This window comes from Lygodium microphyllum, chromosome 6 (genome assembly GCF_053477565.2).
Source record: "Lygodium microphyllum isolate KBCC chromosome 6, Lygodium_microphyllum_v1.1.10, whole genome shotgun sequence".
Classification (NCBI taxonomy): Eukaryota; Viridiplantae; Streptophyta; class Polypodiopsida; order Schizaeales; family Lygodiaceae; genus Lygodium; species Lygodium microphyllum.
The window spans coordinates 13,454,859-13,481,708 of record NC_141140.1 but is presented as its reverse complement, the minus strand read 5'-3'; positions in this window follow the sequence as shown (position 1 = coordinate 13,481,708).

Sequence of the window (26,850 nt, the reverse complement as noted above, 5' to 3'; positions counted from 1 at the left end):
TGTCTATGATGCTTGTTATCCTCTTGGAAAATCAAAGGCTCTTTGGGCACTGATGGCTTTTGTGCATGCTCAATGGCTACATATGACACCTGCATATTACGCATGCTAGGCTGAGGCTCTTTCTTTCAAACACTCATACCTGGTTTCTTGCCTCGAGACCTAGAGTTTCTCTTAGATTTCCTCCTGTGCTTTATTGCTTCTGATGCAATCTTGCCTTCAGCTGATAGAGATGGCTTAGCAGGGGATTTTGGTACCCAAATCCATCGGTTACCTGCGTAATACCCTTGAGCACGTAGCAAAGCTTTGGATATCCACCACGGCGTTGTGCTGACCCTCCATCGATGCCTTTGCCTATAAGGCTTGGGCTTCTTTTGGGGTCGTCTACGATATTTGTAAGTCCAAAGCCCATCCTTGGAATTGTCTCTTGACCTTCTTGTTTCAAGCATGGCCTCACTCACTGGTTCTAATTGTTCGACCTGTGCTTGTATCAACTCTTCCAACAAGTCCTTGCTCTCGTTAATTAGTAGGCTTGACTATTACGTCAGCACCTTCCTTGCCTTTCCCTCGAGGTTCGATGAGGTCACCCTTGCTAAAGGTTGTGACTATCCTCACACCCTGTAGTGTCAAGTGTATCCTCTGTGCTACATAGTCAGCCTCACATTTGATTGTTCTTTTGAAGGGTCTTCCTAGGAGGGTTTCCTTACCATATTTAGCATTATTTGGAGGAACATGGAATAGGATAGGCAAGCTTTCAATTTCAATTGTTGCAAGGATATTGCACTTCCCTATGAGTGCTTGTGGAGGTCCCCCATAAGGGCTAAGAGTTGCATTAGTCGGTGTCAGCTCTGGTTGGCCTAGTAGGGTCCATGCCTCATAGGCCAAGACATTAAAATCTGCTCCTTTATCAATCAAAGCATCGATAGTATGCTCTCTTTTCGTGCTAAGTTTGACCCTAAGATAAGCAGGTGGTACTATGTCCATCTTTCGGGTCTTGGCTTGTAAATTTAAGCCTTCTGACAAATGCCCTTGAGTCCCCAACTACACGACCAGATGTGGATTCTCCACTGATGTCTTGGCTCATCAGTGTAGTGCTATTCAAGGAGCATCTATTATCAGGACTATCATATCCAGTCATTCTCGCTATTGTAGCTTGATGTTGTTTCTTTCCGCTTTGACTAGATGTAGTCCGAATGCAACATGTATGTGTTTTTGCAGTGTGGCCTTTTTGCTCTTGTTGGCTAGTTTGGCCCGTTGAGTTTCTAGGGTTTTTGTTTGTCTTTATTTGGGTATGGGCTTCTGTTTACTGCTTTGCAAGTGAAGATCTATGCTTGTGTAGAGCCATTACTACACTAGGGCCTAATCCGGAGGACCTATTGTAGCACGCGTTTTCTCTCCAGCCTACTGGGGGAGGTGTAGAGGGGGTAGATCCCCCTCTGCAGGGGTCCGAGGGGGCAGTCCCCCCCGGCCCGAAGGGCCGTTACAGTAAACACCATGCACAATTTGGAGGACTGTTTAGCCAAAATTTGAACTACTTGCTCTAAGTTTCAGCCCAGTGATGGATCTGTGATGTGCCTTTAGCTCTACATAGCCTTTGGGGTCAATTTTGGGGTCCAGAGTTTTTCTAAATTATTGCCTCTTTGTTTTTGGCCAATCAGGTTTTATTTGCTTCTCACTTTGAGTCTAGGTCCCTGGGTCTCGCTACTGCCTACTTCAAGCTGCCAAGCGGCTGCTCCCTACGATTCCGTCTATTCCATGTGCCAGGTTCAAGTTCTGAGTGTCAGAAAGACTTCCGACAGTTTGCGCTATTGAGCTCTAGTCAGGTCAAATTTCTGAGAATTGATAAAAATTTTCACTCGGCCCAGCTGGTCTGAATTGCAGGGTCCGAGTGGGTCACTCGGACGGCCGAGGCACTTGGGCCGAGGGCCAAATTCATGACTTGGACAGGGTAGACTTGGATGGGCCGAATGGTCAAATCGGATGAGGTCACTCGGACGGGCCGAGGCACTTGGGCCGAGGGCCGAATATGACACGTGGTCGAGGGCCAAATTGGTTGATGGTCCGAATGGTCAACTCAGACGGGCCGAGGCCGAGGGCCGATTAGGGTTTCATGCTGAGTGGATCGAGCAAAATAAGGCCGAGGGCCGATTCTCGGACTCGGCCTAGAAGCGGCCGCTCGGACTGGCCGAACGGGGCACAACGACAACAACGAGATGTCGATCTTGCTCGATTCTTGCGATTTAACCAATCATAGCTAGCATAAACCTCCAGATCCTATCTAGGGGGATAGGGGAAGGGATTCATATACCTGAATAGAGCAGTAGGCTCGTCGATGGCGAGATCGGAGCGAATCGTGTGATGGCTCTCTCTCTCTCTCTCTCTCTCTCTCACTGAAATGGTCACAAATGAGCTCTCCCTTGGCCTCTTGGCTCTTATGCCCCTTCTCGAGTATGGTGTTGATGTCCCCCAATCACTCACTTGCCGATTTTAGGCATCACAAGCGAGCTTTTTACCACTTTTTGCACGATTTTTGCCCTGTTTTACCCTATTTTACAACAGTAAATCCTAATGCTTATTTTCTTTGTTTTTCTTTGTTTTCTCCTACTCTAATGCATCCAATTCACAAAGTAAATACCTACACTACTCCATCTCACAACATAAATCTCAAAAAAGCAAAAAATCTACTTGCCAAGGAGATCGAATACCATCTTCAACCCCCTCCCTTCCTACCTATCTCAAGCATCGGTTCGCAAAAATCCCTACTTCAATGCTTGATTCGAAGCGTGCAAGTGCTCAAGGCTTGAATCCGTTGGTCTTGGCAATGGAACCAAAATGTGGGAGCTCACGCTCAATCGCCAAGACTTACGGACCGCTTATTGCTTCAAGCATTCCAAGCCGAGTACTAATGGCTACCTCTCACATAGCCGATGCACCATCCATGTCTACAGGTGTAGTGAGCTTACCTCCATGCCATTCGAGTTACCTCCTCTCCTGTGCACTCCGGTAGCTCCAGGATCCAAGTATAAGCTTCAAGCAAGCTCCATCCTCAATCTCCATGCCCCAGGCTCCATCACCGCAAGCAAGAGAAGAGAAGAGAAGAGAAGAGAATAGAAGAGAAGAGAAGAGAAGAGAAGAGAAGAGAAGAGAAGAGAAGAGAAGAGAAGAGAAGAGAAGAGAAGAGAAGAGAAGAGAAGAGAAGAAGAGAGGAGAAGATGGAGAGCTTCTCCTTCTCGGTCCCTCATCCTCACACACTCACTCCCTCACACTCTAACTCTCCCTCTCTCAAGCACAAGCTCAAGCAAGCAAGAAGAAGAAGAAGAAGAAGAGAGGAGAGCCACTTTTTGCCACACACAAGAATGCGCTTCTCATTCACTTTTCAACTTTATATACAAAACCCTAAATCCCTTTTGGGCAGAATCCCCTTTTCCCCTTTTTTACATGGTCGGCTGTAGCCTAGGCCCTTTTTCCCATTGTCCTTCTATCTTCCTAGCTTCCTTTCCACTACCTGTCTACATTTACAAATTGCACAGGTGAGAGCCCGACGCTTCTTGAATTAAACCATGATGCACTTGCGCTCTTTTACAAAAGTTTTGACTTGCGCTTTTCCTTGTGCGCCTTTTTCCCTTATTTAGGACTCTTCTCCTTGTGCGTCTTTGTCTTCCGTTTCTCTTTGCCTTGGCCTTTGTCTTTGTCTTTTTCTTTAGCTTTTCCAGATTTTCCACCTTCGTTCATTTGAGGGTTAACATTACCCCCTCCTAGACGAGTGCCAGTCCCATGGCACTCATCGTCATAGGTAGCCGGCGTTAGCATGCACCGAAGACGTGGGTAGCAAGAACATCTATGGTTGCCATGGCGGAGTGTTGGTAGTGGTGGGGAGGAAGGTCATTGGGGGCATGTTGGTGGGTTAAGTGGTAGGTGGTAGGGAAATGGGAGTTGGTGGTAGGGCTGTTCTTTGGGGGGGTTGCACTGATGGAGTACAAGTGACAGTTTGTTGGGGATTCTGTACATGATGATTCTTGGCAAGCTTACAAGGTGATAAGGATAGGAATTCAGAGTTGAGTGTTGATGAAGAGTGAATGACACCTTCGTTGGAGTCTTCAATACCTGCAATTGAAAACCTCTCATAGGTGGTTTCTCCCTAGGGGTAGTGCTAGTCTTCTTTATCGTGCACAAGACATAGTTTAATTAGTTTGGGAGACAGGTCGAACTCTAAGCAAGCTGAGAGTATTGTCTTGCACTTGAGGACCCAAACTGTGTATATACTTCGGTGTAGATATTATGTTAGTGCTCGTGCATACTTAGATATTACGTAGGTAGAAGATCACAGGCTGGTTTCTCATAACAACGTGTGGATGAAGCAAAGTCGTCCATGGTGGAAAGAAGTACACGTGAAGGTGTATGCGACATCTTGTGCATTGTGATTTCACGATGTAACATAATAGAATACAGGGATACTACACTATTGGTAGCTAGTAGACATTGGGTCTGTGTGACGAGGACAATGTACTTTTCATGGCCATTCGTGCAGTGCTTACCATAATTGATTGCAATGGTATTAAGGCAAAGTGCAAGAGGGAATTGTGTGAATGGGTCAGGGTGACACGTCTTAACCATAGGCGAGACAAGCTCCCTAGGTCTGTCCTGCCCTTGATGTGCCCTTAACTATTGTGGGTGATGCTAGGGGGACTAGGGGACTAGGGACGGAGGCAGCCGACCAAGGTCACTGGACGCTCCTAATTTGAGGACTCCTAGGTGCAGTGCTGTGATTGTGGGTGCTTCTTATCTTTTCGTTCTTTTGTTTTGCTTTGTTTTCTCTCTTTTTTTCTTTGTTTTCTTTTGTGTTTCTTTTTCTTATGCCTTTTTTCTTTCTGTCTACCTCTTTTTTTTTTTTGACTTGCCTAAGTACAACCATTGCAATATGTTGAGGCTATCAGCCTTTCAATGAGTTGGGAAATGTCAAGCTTCGAAGGCTCAAGAAATGGATATGTCAGTGATGATTGTGCCCTAGCCTCGTTGTTAGAGAAGCCGTTGTTGCGATGTTGGTACAATTGAGGTAACAATCGTCGTGAGCTCACTGTAGAGCTTGACCCAAGAAGAGAGCTTAGCCCTTGGTTCGTGCGATGTGGGCACTCAAAGGCACTCAAATGTGTCTTTGCATTTAGCTCCAAGAAAGACCACTACTCTATCACTTCTTTTTAACTTAGTGAAGGGAGGTGGAGAATCTTGTGGTTTCTTTTGACTTCTTGAGTTTGATGTATCCTTTTGTGCATTTCTCTTCAAGTGTCTCCTTTGTAGATGGATTGGAAGTTTAGTTTTTGCACTTCTGGATTTAGCTACTGGATTTATTTTAGGATCAAGATCCCTATCATCTTCTTCCTCGGATTTGGAACTCATTGTAGTATCAAGATCTCGATCATGTTTAGCTAGCAAGATATCTGAGTCAAGATTTTCATCAAGGGATTGAGGCTCATAGTCAAGAACTTTGAGGTAGTTCACCATTTCCATTCAATTGCAACCCTTACGATCCCTGCATTAATGAGTAGTGTGTCAAGTTGTAATGGCTTAGGACAAATTTTTTTCTCAATGATATGATTGTCACTGTCATAATCATTTGAATCAGAGTTTCAATCTTCCTCATATGCATCTTCTAAGTCACTTGTTTCCTTAGTGTCTATACCTTACTCGTGCATGAGCATGAGGAAGAGTTTATTGTTGAAATCAAACAAGACTTGGTGCAATTTAGTCCACTACCAATTAGATTTAGCCAAAATCTCCTCAAATATCATAAGATTTGTGCTGGGCATCCATAGAAACAAGGTCTCCACTGACTCAAGATCTTCCTCAACTCATGCCTAATATCTTTTGGAGTTGGATAACCCAGGAAGGTGTTAGGTGTAGAGTCAGGGGTCATCATGTAGATGGGAACTAAGGGAATTCTGATGTTAGGTTCAAGTGTAAGGATGGTGGCCCCAAGTGTGTCTTTCTAGCTCAAATATTCATGTGCAGATCGATATTCCAACTCCTCTGAGAATGATAGCTCTATGTGCATCCAATCCTACTGATCCTCATGGGAAGAAATATGTCTAGTCAGGGGTTGTATGGTGGAAGGACTTAAAGAGTCTCCTTTCAATAGTGTTGAAATGGCATCAAGGTCAATCAAGGCTTCTTTAAAGGATTCCATTTCAATGAAAACTGCTTCCTTGTGATTTCCTAGGAAGCTTAGAACATTGTCAGAATATTTGATTAGACATGCATTGCGCATCCATAGTTGGTTGAGAAACAAGTTATACTCCACACCTTTCATGATAACAAAGTTAACCTTGAACATGACTTTGGAAAATTTGACTGGCCAATCTCACAAAGAATGCCCAAGGCAGACATTAAATCCATCTACAATCGTTAGATTAAAGTGGACCAGTTCCGCAAGATTGCATGTACCGTGCCTGTTTGTCTAGACACGTTTTTAGCGGTCCATCGAGAGACGAATCTAAGCGATGCTGCTTGGAACGCCCATGGAATGTTAGGGGGTTTATCACTTAGGGTTTCTCAAGTCTGCCTCACAATGGAACGTTTGTGGTTGGAACCCACTCGGATCACGACTTGAAATTTGGGTTTCTAGTGGTCAAGGTCTCTTGACAGCTTTCTAGCATCAGGTCATGGACATCCTACTTTACACAGAGATATCCAATCCGAAGAAGATCCATGCCGCACTTGGTTCAAAGAGAATGGGAAACGAGAGGGATGCACCACTGAACCTCTCAAGCTATAGGGCATAGCCCCATTTTGGTCCCCTAAAATGGCATGAATAGGGGTTCTAACCTTTGTGACGTCGATAAAACCTTGTGAGAAGCCTCCCAGTTCTCTAGAACCACCCTGCCGTAAGATAGACCCATTGGGGGTTCCGCCCACCCAATTCCATCAATAGGCGTTATTTAATTATTTAATGAGGTCCTATCACATTTATGTGTGACATTTAAAATCCACTTCCTTAATTAAGCCTTTTAGGGACAAGGTTTGTTCACGTAATTTATAGCACTAACATGAAAACAGAGCAAGTAGCCCTTTTGACAAACAAGTTCCTTAACTTATTTTCAAGTTAATCTTTGTCCCATGCCCTTACAGCAGAAATTATATGTCCCTTCTACCCTGCAGAAGTACCCGGTCCAAATCACATGGCACCATAATTTCCATCCTTTATCTAGAATAGGATCTTCCAATGCCACAAATGTTGGGGCCACGGGGATCCTCAACTCCATTCTAGACTTGGCAAGGGGTGTCTAGAGCTCTCCACCTCACCCGCAAGATGCCTAGGAGTGAAATACTATTCCTGTGGTTGGCCTTTTAACCACTTGACCTTCAACCCATGATCAAGTTGTGCCCTTTTCGGGTTGATCCACGGTGCGATCTTGGAGGTGATCCACCCTTGCAAAGAACCTTTCTTTAATTAAATCATTTAAGAGTCAAGCACAAACAAGGCATTCAACCCTAATATCATTTACCAAGAAAACATTCATTTATTCCCAGGGCGACTTGTCATCACAAATCCCTGCCATGAATTTACCATCAATTACAAGCACTTGGAATAATCATCCAAACAATCCAACAATCAATTGAATGTAAAAGCATTTAGGTGTTGTTTGATCAACCAACAAAACCAATTGTATTTTTTCAAACAATGCAAGAATAGTCGCGATAACATTTCCATCTGCCACTTAGGTGTAGATGCGCTTACCATACATGGATGAGTGCAATGTTATTTTTCATAGTTTTAACTCTTGCACTTGAATATGCATCCTACAATTATAAAGATGGAATTTATCCCTTTCAATGACCTATTCTCATGCGGCATAGTATGGGACCTAATGTATCTCATGTGGGAATCAAAGCAAGCATCTAACAATTTGGAAATGTATTATTGTTGTCCAGTATGGTAGTTGTATTGACAGTGATACCCTTGCCTGAAGCTTCGTTGCTGGTTGTGGGATTGCCATCCGCACACAACATTCTTTCCTTGGGGGCCATTGTCTGTCCGCAAGTAGATTCGAGAGATAAAGAAGGAGGAATGAATTTGAGATGGGAGAGCGTAAGAGAAGATGGCTTAGTTGAAGACTGAGATAGGGGGCATTGAGCTAACTCTCTCCCTCGCAGTTTCTCGAGGTAACTGCTCTCTCTCTCTCTCTCCATCATAAATTTGATGGTTCCATCTGCTCATAGTCTTCCAATTCCCTGACTAGCCTCTCTTGCTCTTCTTTTTCACAGGTTAGCTGGTCTGTCAGGCGCTTGATTTCCTCCTGCTGTTCTTTCATGCCTTGTTTTCTCTCTTCGTCCTTGGAATTCAGCTTAGCCACAAGTGCATCAATCTGAGCAGATTTCACAGCAAGCTCCTAGTATTGCACTATCAGGAGCTTGTGCTCTCTTTGCATTTTTACTAGCTCCTGTGTCTTGTTTTCGAACTGCTGCCTCCAGTGCTCCTCCCTCTCATCCTTAACCTTCATTTCTTGTCTGAGAGCTGCGATCTCCCTCTGCTACATGGCTATCATTCTTGTTTCAGTTGGAAGGCGGCCACTGACTCCTTCTCGGCTGCCAACTCAGCCACGGCTATCCTGCATTCCTCCTTAGCTTTCTCCAATTGGGAGAGCAGCTTGATGACATATTCGTCGTAATTAGCCGATGGCGTCATCATTGTGTGGATGGGCGAGGTTGAGGCTTCGACTTTCTGCCTTTTGGGCTCTTGCCTGGATTCCGCATCCGTAGTTGGCCTCTTCTGTCCTATGGCCATGGTTTCTATGCTCTTTCCCTGGCCCATCTCTTTGTTGATGAAATACTACATCCACGCCACGAAGTTTGACATGTCTGCACTGGTCGGGATGCTAGGGGTGATGGTGGTGGGTTCAGTGGAAGGCACTAGGAGGGTGGAAATCAGATGAATTGGGGCCTTGCCCTTGCCGTCACGGACTTGAGGTGGCACAAAATCTGGCACCTGCGTGCTAGACCTTGGCCCCTCTTCTCTACGCGGACTCAGGCTCCTCAGTTCATCTGCTCAGCTCTGTTGCTCGATGGACCGGCGGGTGGCTTTCGCCAGGTCCTCTTCCTCCTTTCTTCGTAGCTCTTCCTCTTCCTCATCCTCCTTTCTCTTCCTTTCCTCCTCCGCTTTTCTCTGCTCTTCCTTCTTTTTCCCTTTTTCTTCTTTTTCCCTCCTTTTCTTCTCTTCTGCTTCTTGTTTCGACGCCTTCTTTGCTTTCTACAATTCTTCTTTTTCCTTCTCCTCCTCCTATCTCTTTGTCCTCTCTCTCTCCTTTGCTTCTTTTAGGGACTCTTTCTTTGCCCTTTCCAAGTCTTCTCTCTCCTTCTTTCTGCCTTCGTCATCCTTCTTCTTCCTCTGCGTCGTCTTCTTCTTGGGTTTCCTGGTTGTCTTTTTGCTAGTCTGTCCCTCCCCTTCTTCTTCTGTTTCAGTTCTGTCGGTGGACCTATCTTTGTCCTGGTGAGGAGACGACCTCTCTGGCGTTTCTCCTTCTCCTTCTTCTGCCTCCTGTGCTTCCTTCACTGCCTCTTGGATGAGTGCAGTCAAGAATCCTCCATACCCGATGAAGGAGGCTTTCTTTCTTTCCGTAACTTTAGAAGCCAGAGATTATGCTACTGCTAGTACACTTCCTAAGGCCAACACTTTGGCCGCTTGATCAATCGTTTTTTGCACGTACCCATTCCAATCTACTTCGTCTAGGGTATGGGCTGCTACATTCTCCAGCACTGGTACGCTAATTTGATGCATCAAGGAATTGTAAAGCTGGTTGGAGAAGAGCATATGTATCAGCTTGGCCTGCAACTTGGCTTCTGTGTCAGGGATGTCCTGGATGCTTATGCCGTCATTTGTGAGCACATCTTCCTTCTTCATTTTCAGCATGGCATAAACATCACTTTTTTGTTTCCTTTCCGTCTTTGCTACCAATCCCAAAGCCTTCTCCACCAAGGCTGGATCTAACTGGACCTGTACCTGCTTTGCACCTTCTCCTCTGCCCACTGTTACAATACCACATTCTTGGTCTGGGTTGTATGTTCTGAGGAACTCCATGCACTTTAAGTGGTCTGGCTCCTGTGAGAATTTTTCAAGATACTTTGTGAGGTTGCATTGTTCCACCACCCTCCTGGCTGCTTCCTCCTTGGCCACCACGACTTCTATGTTGTGGATGGTTTGGAATTTGAGCTGGCTGAAGGCGCGGTTCTCTAGATGGATGCGGTATTGCTCCCTTTCCTCGTCTGTGAATGGGAGTCGATGGGTGCGGTCTTGCTGCGACATTTTATGCTCCTGCCATAAATCGTAACTTTCATTAGTATTTTCCACATATCCATTTGCTGGTTGCGTGAAAATAAAAACTCTATGCTTTTTTTTTTGGATGAATTTCTTAGGAAGCCATGTAGATTTTCCTTTTTAGACTTGGACTTTTGCCCTTGCTTTAAAGTTTTTCCTGCCCATTTTCCTACCCCGTCCATTTTTTTCATACTACATGCTTATGCTTTTCACTACCTTTACTTTACTGTATCCCTTTTGATTCATTTCCCGTCTGATTCATTTCACCTTTCCCCCTTCCCTTCCATCTTGAAAAGAATCCTTCCTAGGATTGGGGGTCAAAAGGTGAGGGGCTTTCAGCATGTTGGGGTAGGAGTTACTTGTGAAGAAGCCAAGCATAGAAATTTGGATTGTATTCCAGTTGACCTATGCGGTCCAGATCAAAGGGTCAGATTCCTATGTGTGTGACGTATGTGAGGATATCTGTGAGGAAGTCACCAGAGTCGACTCGACTCGCAATGTGGAGCTCTTCCTCTGTTAAGAGGCAGTCAAGGTGGGGATGCCCCTTGATATGCTCGTCCATGGGTCAGCCCCGAAGAGTGGTTAACACTCTATACGAGGTAGGCGTGACGTAAGTGGGATCATACTCTGCCATTTTGATGGCTCGGCATTGCTCGGCGTTGGTCATTATGCGACCTCCGTCAACTTCCCATTGCAACCTAAGAGCATACCATTGCCTTAAGAAAGGTGATCCAGTGTCAGCAAGGTGTGATAACTTTGCTATCTCTTGGTCAGTGATAGCAGAAGTGGTCCGTGGATCGTATGATGTGATGGGACGTTGTTTAATGGCTTGCTCTTTGGAGATCTCGCTGCTGAGCAACTCAGCAGTAGAGCAAGAAGCTTTTGCAAATGCGAATTCAAAAGTCTTCCAAGAGCAAGGCATATTGCGCACTTCCGTTGCAAAGGGTTCTTCTAATAGACCCAAGTCCAAGCGGTCGGCTGAGGGCTAGCCATACGAAGGTGGCATCGAGTCGTTTAATGCATTCCACTACGTCATCCTCGGTGTCCTCCGCAAGGTCAACGGGCTAGCAGCAGAAAGGATTTTCGTTCGTAGGAGGGCGTAAGGCCGACAGGTGGTTGAGGTTTGGCAGAACAAGAATTTTTGACAACGAAGATGGGCGGTTGGGAGTTTCCTTGAGCTTGCGGTTGGGCTGCTTGGAATATGGGTGGATTAGGGTCAGCCTTAACAGATGGACTGCTATATTCAGCTTTGCTTTGGGGAGTCAAATTGACTTGGTCGGGTGATGCCTCCTGTGACGGTGGTTGTTGCTTGGGCCGATAGGTTTGTGCGACTCTCTTGGGCCGAAGCGTAGATGAGTCAGATGGTTGGGGCTCTGGAGAGCACTGCGGCCTATGGTTTTGATGTGTTGTGGGACATGGGCTGGTCAAGTTTGAGGGTGGCATATGAATAGGGCATTTGGCCATGGGGAGCTTAGGGATCCACAGCCAGGTATTTCCCTCGTAGTAGCCTTGCGCATGCAAGAGGGCTTTAGGGACCCATCTTTTCTTGATCACGCAGCTCTTCTTGTGAGTGCATCTTGGCCTCCTAGGTTTAGAGTTTTGGGTCTTATGAGGATAGGCACGTCGAGTCTTAGGCGGTTGTTGCGGCTGTTTAGGCACCCACTGGAAGCGAGGCTGTTGGGCCCTTGCTTTGGTCGTTGCAGGCTGTGGTTTATGGAAGTTGGGGAGTGGTAGCCGCACACTACCCCCCTCCTTAGTCTTGCCTACGGATGTTTCTACTGGTGGCCTTGTGGACGGTGATAGTGTCGCGCAACCCTTGCTGAAAGTTGTGACAATGCGCACGTTGCCTATTGCTAGGTGGATGCGCTGCGACTCATAATCAACATTGCAGTGAGTCTACTTTTTGAAGGTTCACCCCAGCAGTGACTCCGTGCCTGTGTTTGTAGCACTTGGCAATACGTAAAAAAGTATTGGAATAGTCTCAGACTCGATTGAAACGACGACTCTGCACTTGCTGAGAAGTGCATATGATTGAGCCCCATATGGGTTTAATTTGGCAGTTGTGGGTTGAAGTAGTGGTTTGCCAAGTTGGACCCAATGATTGTGGGTTAAGATGTTGAATTCTGCTCCCTTGTCGATCAAGGCATTTAAAGCGCATGTTTGCTTGGTAGTGACCATGACACGGAGGTAAGCGGGTTCTATGGCTTCCTCATCCTCTTCGTTGCTTTCGGTGATCGTGGCTACTCGTACTTTGACCGACGGTTCTAACAATGGTGGCTCATGCAAAGGATGCGTGGGAGGGTAGTACTTCTTAACATGAGTGCCATTGAAGAATCCTATTCCCTCACCATTTAGTGTCTCGAGCTCGACATTGTCGGTTCGGTTGATCGCACAAACCTTGAAGGGTCCGAGACCTCTGAATTTCATTTTTTGCTTATGCCCTTTAACTGAGTAAATGGGCACTAAGTCACCCTGTTCAAACTCGCGCTGCTTAACATGCTTGTCAAACCAGCTCTTGCGTCAGGCTTTTTCACAAATCAGCGCGTGGGTGGCTAGAAGACGAGTTTCTGATAGTAGGCATTCGAGCTCGACCAGGCGTTGCGTCCATGCCTCCTTCCCTTCCCATCATTCTTGAAGTGCTATTCTCAAGCTAGGAACAAAGAATTCTAAAGGTAGAATTGCCTCAGTTCCATAGGTCAGCCTAAAGGGGGTTTGGCCGACCATCGTTTTATAAGCTGTGCAGTAGGCCCATAAGGCTACCTTCAGCTTGTTGTCCCAGTCGTTGCATGAGGTTGAGACTACCTTAGTCAGGACATTGATAAGAATCTTGTTAGTTGATTCTGCCTGGCCATTAGCCTGAGGGTAGTATGGTGAGGATTTGCGATGGATGATGAGAAAGGTGGATAGGAGATGTGCTATCACTTCGTTGATGAAGTATGTGCCTTGGTCGCTAACCAGTTCGATGGGGCAACTGAAGCGCGAGATCACTTGCTCCCATAAGAACTTGGCAGTCGTCCTAGTGTCGTTTTTTCGTGTGGCTCTTGCCTCTGCCCATTTCGTGAGGTAATCTGTGGCCACCATGATGTACTTGGCTTGTGAGTATTGCGCCATAGGACTGATGGGTCCTATGAAGTCAATTCCCCATTTTTCAAAGGGTTGACGAGCAATAATTGGGGTCAACTCCATTTGATCTTTACAAATCGGGACTTTTGTCCATTGGCACTCGTCACAATGCTTGACGAATCTCTTGGCGTCGCGGAAAAGTGTGGGCCACCATAGTTGAGACTGCAGCACCTTCCGTGTTGTCGTGTCTCCACTAAAGTGTCCTCCCGCAATGCCGTTGTGTGCCTCCAAGAGCACATCATGCATCTCATGCTCACACACGCACCTACGCAGCAATCCGTCTTGCCCCAGCCTATAGAGTTGGCCTGCGATCAGCTGCTAGGGCTGGATCTTCAGGATCAAGCGCCTAAGTCGGTCTTTTTCTATCGGTCACTCAGGTAGTCCGTGCTTGAGCACTTGGACTATGTTGTCCGCCCAATATGGCGTTAGATCAGCCTTAAATAAAGCTCTCTCGCTAGACAAGTGGAATAATGGGCATCAGGTAACTCATCAACGATGCCTTGTCCAGCGGCTTCTCCGATGGGGATGCATGACATGTGATCAGCCATGTAATGCTGTTTTCCTCTTCGTACTACCACGGAGAAATAAAACTCTAGAAGTAGGAGGAGCCATCGAGCTATGCGCCCTGTAGCACAAGGCTTGTTTACTAAATAGAGCAGGGCTTGATGGTCCACGAAAAAGATGAAGGGTGTGGCCAATAGATAATGCCAGAATTTCTTCACAGTGAACACCATGGCTAATCCCTCCCTTTCTGTTGTCGAGTAATTCATCTCCGTCTTAGTGAGTTGTCTGTTAGCAAAGCTCACTGGGTAATCTAAGTTGCGCTCACCAGGTTGGCACAGCACTGCCCCCACGGCAAACTTAGAAGCATCGATGTGCACGTGGAAGGTAATGGTCCAATCTGGGGCTCGTAGAATTGGTGCTATTGTTAGAGCCTTTTTCAATTCTTTGTATGCTCGTTGGCATGCCTCGGTCCACTCGAAAACAATCAGCAGCTTGTACAATGGTCTGGCGACCAGCTTGTACAATGGTCTTTGACACTACGTGTTCTAAGATGCATCTGTGCTTTACCCAAAACTGACACTTCAAGGGGTTCAAGGAGAGATGATATAAGCGGCACCGTTCAAAGACTGCGTGGAGTTTGTCTAAGTGTTCGATCTAGGTCGAATGGACACACAGGTCGTCGACAAATACTTCTAACTCCTTGAGAAGCATGTCCTTAAAGATAGTGCACATGAGATGTTGGAAAGTGGCAAGGGAATTAGTCAACCCGAAGGGCATGACTATGTATGCAAAGACGCCCCACTCAGTGGCAAAGGCGGTCTTGTGCCTACCGGTAGGATGCACTTGCACCTGGTTGTACCCTGAGAAGCCATCCAAAAAACTGTAGGCTTCCTTGCCTGCCACCCTCTCAAGCATGTGCTTGGTGTACGGCAATGGATAGTTGTCTCTCTTCGTAGCAATGTTCACCTTCTTATAATTGACGCACACTCAGATTTTTCCATTCTTCTTCATCACAATGACTATGGGTGATACCCAGTCTGTGTGCTCAATTTCGTAAATGAATCCAACTCTCATCAGCTTGTCAATTTCCTCTTTGACAGCATGAGCGTGTTTTGGATTCATAGGGTACAGTTGTTGATTGACCGGCGTTGCATCCGAAGTCATGGGTATGTTGTGAGTCACAACACTCGGATCTACCCCCTATAGCTCTTCTAAGGACCAGACAAACACGTCTATGTTCTCTCGCAAGAGAGTGACAAGACTCGTTTCTTCTTTACCAGTCAAGTCATCGGCAATGAACACTGGTCGTGGTGCTTCCCCTTCCTGGGCTAGGTCTATCTCCTTGACTTTGGCTGGTCCCTCAATTGGTTCGCTCGTTTGCCCTTGACGTTTGGCACCTAACGGAACTAGTACCCTATCCCCTTTTTTGAATTTTGTAAAGCGTTTAGGGAGGTTCTGCGGCTTTCGCTGTTCTTTTGATCATGTATCCCTGGGTTGCTTTGCCTTTTCCTGCCTTAACCATCTGTGCCTCAGGTGGATGCGTAGGTCCCCCTTGGTGCATCTAGTCATGGGCAGCCTAGGGATTTCTGGATCACTATCCGAAGTAACTTCTGATTCAGAGTCAAACCCTCCATCTTCACTAGAAGAGGTGGTCGCCCCTGGTGGCCATATTTCAGATGGCGATTCGGTCCTCAGTATTCATGTTGTTCCTGGCTAGGCTAGGCCTGCTTGCTCAAGGTCTATGGCTCCTATGCATTCCAACCAAGCGTGATCACATTCCATGCGCATGACTCCTCGCTCTACTCTAAGGGCCTGCCTTTTCTGCGGCTTAGCGTCTGCTTGTATCTGCTCAATTTCTCGTCCTTCGGTGTCATATTCTATGGTATCTACTTCACCCTTGCTCTCCTCACTGAAGGATTGACAGTCTTCGTATTCGTCACTGGAATCTTTGTGATCTGACTGCTCGTCGTCTCCTAGGGCTTGGTATGCCTCATGTCGTTGGTCAAGAACGAGGGCCCAGTTATATATGAGGTTTAAATCGTGCACCCTGGTCCATTGCCACTTTGGATCCTCTAAGAGATCCTGGAGTGGTTTGCAATTCGCAGCTGGGTTGCCAGCCAGCTGGTTTGTTAGGTATTCCAGTATCCCTTGGAGTTCCCTTTTGTTGGAAGGTATGTGGAAGGTGACAAGCTTAGGTTTTCCCCGGCGGTTTGCTGCCATCATGCAGACTGGTGTAGAGAGTGCTTCGTTGGTCTTGCCGATCATTTTGATAGCTTGCTCGTATACCTCATGGTCTGAGAATGGTAGGTCGATTGTACCAAGAACGTGCATCCAATCCGCTCATCCTCTGGGCATGGGATATACTTGGTCAAGGACCCATAAGGCTTCTTGACTTGAGTGTTACCCTTGAGCATAACAGAGATGGCGTCTAGGTCGACTGGTGAGGTCTTCCAAGTGTCCATCTCTATCCTTACGGCATCCATTCTATTGCCAAGGAAGATCAAGCCCTTACCCCAATCTTCGATGACTCTAGCATTGTGCATCCAGGGTCGGCCTAGTAGGATGTCGTAGTCCACTCCCTTCATGACTATAAAGTCAACAGAGAACTGGACACTTGTGATCTTCACTGGCCAATTCTTCAAGACCCCGAATGGCTTCACTCTCATACCGTTTACTAGCGTGACATTAAACCTAGCAGCTTCGACGGGCAGGTTTTCCCAAATCTGAAGCACTGCGTGGCTAAGCACACTAACCCCAGCTCCCATGTCTACAATTCCCTTTCTTGTTGTGTCACCCAAGGCTAGGACCGGTAGGACCGCATGCATCTCAGAGCCTTCCCAAAAGGCGTTGACGTGCAAGGATTTAGGCACGGAGTGCAGCATCAAACTTGACAATTGCATTTTTGCATCCTGGTCCTGAGGGTCTGCCGTGACCTGCTCTTGTGATCCTTCGACCCACTGCTTAAGATCTTGCCATAGGGTAGGATGTTGCTTAAGCAAATCTCCCAGGCTAAGTGTTACAGGGGTGGTCACTAGTGTGGTCAGGAGATCATTAGATACTCTTCCTTCCCCTAACCTAGACTATCCGGGCCAATGGCCGCGGCTGATCTGCGGCTCTGTCGCGTCTAGGCTTGGTCTCAGTGGCACTGCTCGTGGCGCGGTTTCTTCTGCCAACTTAGGTTGAGGTGGTGATGTCGGCGTGCTTACGCTAGAGAGGTCATCAATCTCGTCCTCTATGATGGGCTCAGCGTCTTTGAGATGCTCTTGAGCCTCCTTCACCCATTCCTTTACCTTTTCTATTGCCTTTAAGATTGTCGCTTCGGATGCGGGTATTCCCCTACCTTAGGGCTTCCCTTTTTGGCCGTCTTAAGGGCTGAAGTCTCTGCCTGTGCGTCTGAAACCTTCTTTCCTAATCTTTTTGCACATGCTGGTGAGATAAAGGAATGTGTACTACCACAATCAATCAAGGTTTTAAAACCTTTACCTCGATAGTCTGACGGTGTCTGAATCACTGAGAACTGGCGATTCGGCCCTTTCTTGTGTAAAGCGGCATGGACTGTCGCTCTTTCGAATTCTACTTTCATGGTCGGATCTTCCTCTTCTTCTTCTTCGCACATTTGCCTATTGGCAATGCAGGCGGTTCTTCCTCTTCCTCGGGTAGCGGCTCCTTGACCACGGCCTGTTCCTTGAAAAGGCGCTTGGCGATGTCCTCCACCAAGCTTGGGACATTGCCTCTTGAAGTGACCGGTTTCGTTGTAGTGGAAACAACGGAGGTTTTGGCCATTACTTTGAGTAGGAACAAAGTTGACGTTATTCGTCCTTGCTTTCTTTCTTTGTCCCTGATTATGACCTTGAACTCTCTTCATTTGAGGTTTGAATGCTCCTCTGTTTGGGTCATTATAAGACCAAGTTTTGTTACCCCTTGGTCTAGCTTGCACCTCCTGAATTATAGGTGCCGCTCGAATTGAGTGCATCCTGAAGATCTGATGGACGCATAGATTCGAGACGGGTATTTACTGGTGGATTTAAGCTTGCACAAAATTTGGACACCTACTGTGTCATGTCCATCTGTGGCGCATACTTTAAAAGTGAGACGAATTTAGAGTAGTATGCATCAAGAGTGAGTCCTAGCTGTTTTAGCTCGTAGAACTCACTCATTTTTTGCGTGTGATATGCAGGTAGTAAGTATCTTCCCTGCACGGCTTTCTTCAGCTTCTCCCAAGTAACGGATCCCTCTGCAATCCCTTGATCCCTGCACCATTGCTTCCACCAAAGTCTGGCTTCACCGGTGAGCTTTAACTTGGCGAGCATAGCCTGATTGGCGGGTGCAATATTGGCGGCTTCGAAGTAATCCTCCATGGACTCAATCCAAATTTCAGCATCAGCTTGGACGAATCTTCCTCTCCCGTCAAACTCGGGTGGCTTAATCTGTTTGAGAAGGAACTTCTTCTCCTAGATTACAACAGTACTTGATGTAGGAGGCAAATTAGGAACCTGTACCTGGGGTTGTGCCTGAATAAAGGTTTTCTTAACGTTATTATACGCTAATTGACGTTAGCTTATATTACAATTTTAATTCAACTATCTCATAAACAATGTAGCTACTTAACTTTTTATCAACTCTCATGCACATCCAGATATTGATAAAAAGAAGTCTTTATTTGTATTTATATGGGCATAGCCCTTTCGAATACAATGTTTCATGCGATGATAAGCCAATTGTTACATTTAGTTTGGGGAGAATAACGTTGTATTGCATTTATCTACAGCAACTGTGTAATAGTAAGGTTTTGGGTCATGGATCTTCAGGAATCGATAAGTCATTGGAAGTTCAGGATATCCTTTCCATTGGAATCCATACTTCTCATGGCGGCCCAACACTTTAATCCTATCGGCGGGGATTACATGGGTTACTTCCTCATATACATATGAGTTCATCTCAACCCTCCGACCTTGAATATGTAAAGTTGAATTTACGTGAGCTTCCATAAAAACGAATAGCTTCACGACTTTCAGGTCTTCCAACCACTTGATCCTCTTTAGGTTGGTCTGTAGATAAGCAAAACCGGTGTGCAGCTATATAGTAGATTCCTGAAGCACCCGTCCATCTTCATTCCATGTATAAAGGTGATGGATTATAGATCTGCTCCAGGATTTTCATCATCCCAATTCTTTGTCTATAAATCGGAGAATGCATTGCAGTCATAAACATGACTCAAAATACCAAAACCTTATTCCACGCTTCGTAATTCTGCAAGACAGCATTGAAGGTAAGGAAATGTTTGGACAACAACAATTTCTTTACTTCATTTCATTGAGATTTCATAAAAAAAATTCCGTTGTTGGTCGGCTCTAATACCAACTGTAACGTGTCCACTAGTATCATCCAGGACACGTCTTAGCAGTCCATCGGAAAGTATGTCTAGAAAGCTTCGCCCACGGCACTCCCATGGAATATTATGGGATTTGCGATCTAGGGCTTTCCGCATCTACCATGTAGCGGAAGTATTCTGGCCATTCCCACTTAGGATCGACCGGAATTAGGGTTTTCCTGATTGGTCATTTCCTAACGGCAACTAGCGTCGGACCCAAGCAAACTACTTTACGAAAAAATGCCAAGTCCGAAGCGGATTCACGCTGCACTTGGTTCAAGGAGAATGGGAAACGAGAGGGATGCAAAGCTCAACCTCTCTGCCATAAGGCATAGTCCCATTCCGTTCCCCTAAAATAGCGTAAACCGGGTAAGACATAACTCTAGGTCAACGCTTTTGTTGTTCGTGTCCTTTGACAATCATCCCGCTGTTCTTCGAGATTTGAGAAAAGTTCTCGGCCAATCGGGACCACCCAACTGTAGGACAGACCCATGGCCCATCCTCCGCACTTTCCTCGGTTTGTTTTTAGTATTGTAATTATCTAACACATTAATTGGACATGTAACAACCAGCTTCTTTAATTAATCCATTAAGCACTGGTTCCTTCACGTAATCTTATCACGTGACATAGAAAAACAATATCAGATAAGTTCTTTATTAACATATCATCATATTTATCTTTGAAATACAAAAGTTCTGCCCGTAGGCTTATCCACAATCTGCCCGAAGGCTATCCAGCAATCCACAGGGATCACTATTCCAAGTTTCCACCCGTAGACTAGTATGCAGGCCTCGAGATCCAATCCCGAGTCACGTTAGCCTTTTGTGCAGGACCGGAAGGCGAGGGATTTATGGCCAGAGCCCCCCCTGGCACCCAAGCGTCCTCCTGCTCCAAGTAGCACTCAACGGAGAGACCTCTCGCGGCGGGTTTGGTCCACGTTCTTGGCGCGGTCAACAACCCCCTTGGTTAGGGTCAGGCAGGCAGTCGGGGGTAACTGAAGTTGCCACTCCTTTCAGGCCTTCAACCTGAAGTATAGATACTTATTTACTTTGTAATTCATTGGTCAAACAAGTCAAACAGTGCTTTCTAAACTGTTACAAGCACAATCAATTCCAATGGTCGTTTTTTGTTGTTGGCAAACTGCTAAGGAAGGAATCTTTCCTTTTGAATGCATCCAACACTCGATCCGGGGTATCTTGCAACTTGGCAAGATCCCTTATATTCTGGGTTAGGGCGTACCCTATTAACCCAACTTGGTCAAACCCTAAAGTTCATTGGATACTTTAGTTTTCGATTTTTAACCTTCCTTACTTAGAAGAATATCAAAGTATACATCCTTTTTCAAGATAGCTTGCGTAAGGATCCGCCATCCTTGTTGCGGGAATTCAACATTTTTTCTTGTGAATCGATCACAAGACCATATGACTTCGTACTTGCCGCACAAGTCCTGCATCGTACTATACGATAATGGAGTTATGAAACAATCCATTTCAGTTTCTTTAAGCTGACGTTTGTCAGACCTAGGGTTTCCTAGCTTTTATTATTTTCTTTAAGAAACTCAGGGACAAACCCTAGTTCTTTTACGTTTATGATTTACTTACCCTACAATCAGGGAATGTGGGCAAGTATTTAAGGTATAAACGTTTCTTGGATTTTAAATCATTCCCAATGAATATTTTGCACCATAGGTATTTCTAAGTTTATATTAATTTGGTTAACTTTTAGAAGGTAATATCGAGATCACCTCCGCACGATTTGTTATCTATGTGTCAATTGATTTTTCAATCCTAAACTTTATTGATTTGAGGTTAGATAAATTCAATTAAATCTTCCTTTTTCCTTGCGAACAAAACTCATGCCAAATAAGCAATCTTTGCCTTACTAAGTTATGCAGTTAGTAATAATAACTTCCTAGATTTTAAGCAATATAAGAAACCTTTCATGATTCGCACCTTCCATGATGATTCGTTGTAAAAAGAATAGGGGTTAATAGTGCAAGATGCAGTTTTATACCTTCTAGATTTAACCGAAGTATACTACTTTAGTGGGTAAATAATCTTACTCATAATTCGCTTCAATGCATAGTGCTTTTTGAAGGAAAACTATGTTTATACTTTATTTATTTTGCATGTTTAATTAAACTAAATTCCTTCGTCGTAAATAACTAGGACAAAATATATCTTATCCCTAACAATTCATCTTGCACAATTGAATTAAAACCGATATAAAATTAAGAAGGAAAAACCTGGTTTTGGGGTGAGATATCCACATGGATACTAGGAGATGACCCTCCCGCAGCTACTCCTTGGACTTTCTTAGGCGGCATTGCAGTTGTAGTCCTTCGAACGTAGAAGCAGCTTTACACTCCTTTTCGGAATTCCACCATCACTCCCTTTCACGTCAATACTCTTCTTCTCTTTTTCGAGTAGGGGAAAAATCAAGTCCCAAGGGTATTTTGGAAAGGCAAGCAACAGCTAAGGGTCTAGCCACGAGGAGGGTTAATAAGACCTTTAAGGTCTTAGTTTCTTTTGGGGGAAAAGGTTTACAAAGCCTAAAGAAAAGGCCCTATAGGGGTATATACATGGGAAAAAGGGTGTGTGTGTGTGGTTCCAGAAGGCATAAGAAGAGGCCTTGGGAAAACTTTGGACACGGGAGTGAAAAGGACTTTAGGGGTTTTAAAACCCGGGGGGGAAAAGATGAAAGGCAACACAAGGGGAAAAAAAGGGGGTGAATAGTTTTAAAGCCGAAATAAAGGGCTTATAGGGGGTTACATCTGGGGAGAAAAGGGTCTTTAAAGCCTAAGGAAAAGGCTTAATGATTTTTAACACAGGGGGGGGGGGGGGGGGGGAAGGAGGCTCGTATGCAAGGTGGATTCCTTGTGCAAAAAGCTGATGGGGACGCTTGCCCTTTTCGGGCGTCTCCTTAATTTAATGTGCAAGTGGGTGATTCTATAACAGGTGATTCCGCAAAATACATATTTAAATGAATGGACGTTTACAAGTTTAGAGTGTGCACTCATATTAAATTAAGGTTAGGACAGAGTTCCAACCTATTTATTTATTTTGTAGCTGAAGACTACTAGATATTCACTTTTGTCAGTTTAATTTTATTATTTTCTAACACTTGTGAACACTTCAGTTGATGTGTAGAGCAGGTGGCGGTGGCGCTGGGAAGCACTGGGCAATAGCGTGTATTCAAGTTATTTAGAAGAAATTATCATTTTTGATGGGTGCGCGTCTTATGCATGGCACCAATATTTATTTTGACGTGCTTATTTATTGAAGCACTTGACATATATTTATTATTTTGTATGCGCATGGAGGCACGATTTAAATATTCATTATTGGTCATTGTATTTGGGCACAACTCGACTCTTGGGGTGCCCAACCGCTTTATTATTTATTTGGACAAAAGCAAACACAAAAGCTAAAGCAAGCTAATTGTAAATTTGGGCTATTTTTGAGCTTGGAGATAAATAATATATTAGATACATGCTTTGTGGAGTGCTCACACAAGGCATGGGGGGAGATTGTACCCAATTGGTCTTCTTGCTTCATGTTGTGCAATTCGAATCTCTTGGATTTTGAGCAAAAAGTAGAGTTCTGTTCTTGGGGACCTTCCGGCGCTCGTTACGTACGCATACGGCATCCGATTTGCACTCCAATAACCCCATGGTATGCAAACATTGCTAACCTCTTGGCTACATAATAATACCCCCTAGTGACATCATGGTTGTCATCGATGAAGCCACTAGTCATGCTACCACCATGACTTGCTCCTCCCCACCTCTCCAATGCCTCCGCTCTCCTCTTCTTCAACAACAATGCCATCGCTCCCCTCCTCCCTAATAACTCCATCCCCCGCCACCTCCAATCTCTCCACTTCTTCAATTTCTCCACCCTCCACCCCTCCCACCATCTCCACCCTACTAATCCCCTCACCTCTCTAACCCCCCCACCATCCTCACCTCCACAACTTCTCTGTAAGAAAAATAACTCGAAATACAAGAAATAAATCATATGTGTGAAGAAACCATAGCGAAGGTAGCTAGGCATGAAATTATATTGCCATGAAAGGCAAAGAATCAAAGATAAATGTTGCAACATGAATACTCACCTCATGCCAAGGTGGTACATGGTATGTATCCCATGATCTTGGTGGCTAAGAGTATTCACCCTCTTAGATGAGGAAGAAAACCTCAAATCATGTATTCTTCAAAATGGCAAAAGATCCCTCACATGTTACATCTCCACCTTTTATACTTAACCCTAGGCTAAGACATTTATGCTTTATTACAAGCCATCCCGACCTAAAAGAGCTTTGCCCTCAAAGCTAGAATTGGGACAATTTACAAGGAAAGATTACAAGGATAGCTTTGTAAGTAATGGATCCATGCTGAAATGAAACTCCAAGTTGTAGAAAATCTCATATGTTAATGATGTACAAGTATGAAATCTGAGTATACTACTAGAAACTGTCCAAAATAGGCTGCTGCACACAAGAATGGCCATAACTTGAAGAAGAAATATCCAATCACCATGCATGAGCTATATAAATGTAGAGGAGAATCCCTAGTATTCGGCCTGCCATAAAAATCCAATTTTGATGACAATGGAAGCTGTCCTATTCAAATTTTACTCTGTTTCTTGCAAAATCCATGGAAAAGAATCAAGGTATGATTATGGTTTCCAAGTAGACTCCTCCATGGGAAAATCTTGCCATTTAATAAGGTATTCCAGTAGTGAATGGTTCCTTAAAACCTTTTCTCTTTTGCCAATAATCTTTTCGGGAACATAAATGATGAGACCATCTTCATCTATGGGAGACAACTCCTCTAAAACCTTTATGGCTAGACCCACATATTTCTTAAGCTGAGAAACATGGAAGGTAGAATGAATCCTTATTAAAGAAGGCAAATCAAGCTTGTATGCATGCTTGCTAACTCGTTTGAGGATTTGATAAGGCCCATAGTAACGATGATGAGCCAACTTATTATGACTGCCTTTGAGAGAAGCATACCTAGATTTAGGCACTTTGAGAAATACCCAATCTCCTTCTTCAAACTCCAAAGGCCTCCTCTTTTCATCAGCATAAGCCTTCATAACATCTTGTGCCTTTTGAATGTTTTCTTTGCATTGATGTAAAAGAGCTTCCATTTTCTCAACTTCAGCCTTATTGTGGATTCACATCTTCATGAAAGAGAGCTGAAGATATTTGTACTTTATATCCATAAGGTGCTTCAGATGGTGACATGCCAATGCTCATATGATGAGTGTTATTATAAAAAAATGCCAATGATCCCACGGAGCTTGAGTGTCATGAAAAAAATATCGAAGGTAGACTTCCAACCATTTATTGACATGCTCTGTTTGTCCATCTATTTGGGGATGATATGCCATGGTAGGAGTCAAAACTATTCCCATAGAAGTGAAGAAGATCCTCCAAAAACTTTCCATGAACTTAGTATCACGATCAAACACCATATTTAATGGCATACCATGAAGGTTAAAAATACATTCCATAAATTGTTCAGCCACGTGCTTTGCTGTAAATTAAGCGTTGGTAGGGATGAAATGAGTTGATTTAGTCAATTGGTCTACCACCACATAAATGCTATTCCACCCATGCTTTGTTGTAGGTAATCTAACAATAAAATCCATGGTAAAATCAATCACACTTGCCTTGAGGAATAGGTAATGGCTGAAGTAAGATGCTGGGTAGAAGAGAGGAGTCCTTATTTTGTTAGCATAGAAGACATTGCATAGCATAATCCTTAACACCCCTCTAAATGCCCTTCCAATAGAAGCTCTTATGGATATTGTCAAATGTTTTGAAAAACACATGGTGTCCCGCTAAAGGCGAAGAGCGCATCTCATGCAAGATACATTCTTTGAAAGAAGATTGTGGTGTCAAGTGGACTCTACCATGATACCATAAAAGACTGTTGTGCCATTTGAAATTGGGATACTCTTCTCCTTTGCCTTGCTGAAATTCCTTCATCATCTTTGATTCTTGCTCATTAAGAAAATACTCTTCTTGGATATCATGGAGCCAATCCTTATGCACAATTGAAATTGTTGAGATGGAACATGTCCACATTCTTGATAAAGTATCCATCACAATATTATATTTTTCAGCCATATAGGATATTTCAAAATCATAGCTTTGAAGAGTAGCTAGCCACCTCCTTTGTTTAGGAGACAAATTTAGTTGAAAAAGGAAATATTTCAACACATGGTGATTCCTTTTAACCTTAAATGGTTGCCATATATATAGTGAAGCCACTTTTTAATAGCATGCAAAATTGCTAACATCTCTTGTTCATAGACATGTAGTTGACATTCCTTATCATCAAGCTTGCGACTTTCATAGGCTATAAATGGTGCACAGATCGGATGCTGTATGCTCACATAGTGAGCATCGGAAGGTCCCCAAGAACAAAAGAACTCTACTTTTTGCACAAAACTCAAGGTAGAAAGCATGCACGACCTGAACAAGAGACCAATTGGGTGCAATCTCCCCCCATGCCTTGTGTGAGCGCTCCACAAAGCATGTATTTTTTGTATTAATCATCTTCATGCTCAAATAATAGCCCAAATTACAAAATAGCATGCTTTTGGCTTTTGAGTTTGCTTTAGCACAAGATAAAAATAAAGCTAATGGGCGGGTGCCCAAAGAGTCAGGCATACCCAATACAATGTCCAAATACAAATATCATAATCGTGCGCCCATGCGCATTCAAAATAATAAATAAATATCCAACGCCTTAATAAATAGGCGTAACAAAATATAGGTGCCATGCCTAAGGTATGCGCCCATCAAAATATAAGTGATAACTCGAATACACGCTATCCTCCAATGCTTTCCTCTGCCACTACTGCTATCTCTACACATCAACTAAAGCATTCACAATCGTTAGTAAAATAATACAATTAAACCGAAAAAAGTGAATACCTAGCAGTCTTCAGCTACATAAATAAATCAACTGGTTAGAAATCAATCGTAACCTTAATTTATCACGAATGCGCACTCTAAACTCATAAACGTTTATTAATTTAATATGTATTTTGCGAAAACACCCGCTATGGAATCACCCATGTACACACTAAATTAATGAAACGCCCGAAAAGGATAGGCGTTCTAATTCTCGCACAAGGAATCCACTTTGTGTATGAGCCCCGGTCAACAAAGTTTACGGAATCCACCGTAAAACCTCACAGAATCCACCATGGCATGGAATCCACCGTGAAATATGCCTCCTGACATCATACCCTCGGGGTGGGATAGCAATTGTCCTCAATTGCTATTAGCTCAATGTGGAGCTAACAGAGTGGGGAAAGCATTTAAGTCTCTAGCGTGCATCCATTGGGCTTCTTCAACAGGATGGTTTTTAAACTTGACCAAATATCTAGAATATCTACGGCCAGTTCTAGCGTGCATCCATTGGGCTTCTTCAACAGGATGGTTTTTAAACTTGACCAAATATCTAGAATATCTACGGCCAGTTCTAGTGGTCATAAAGTCAATATCTATGATAGCTTTAGGTTC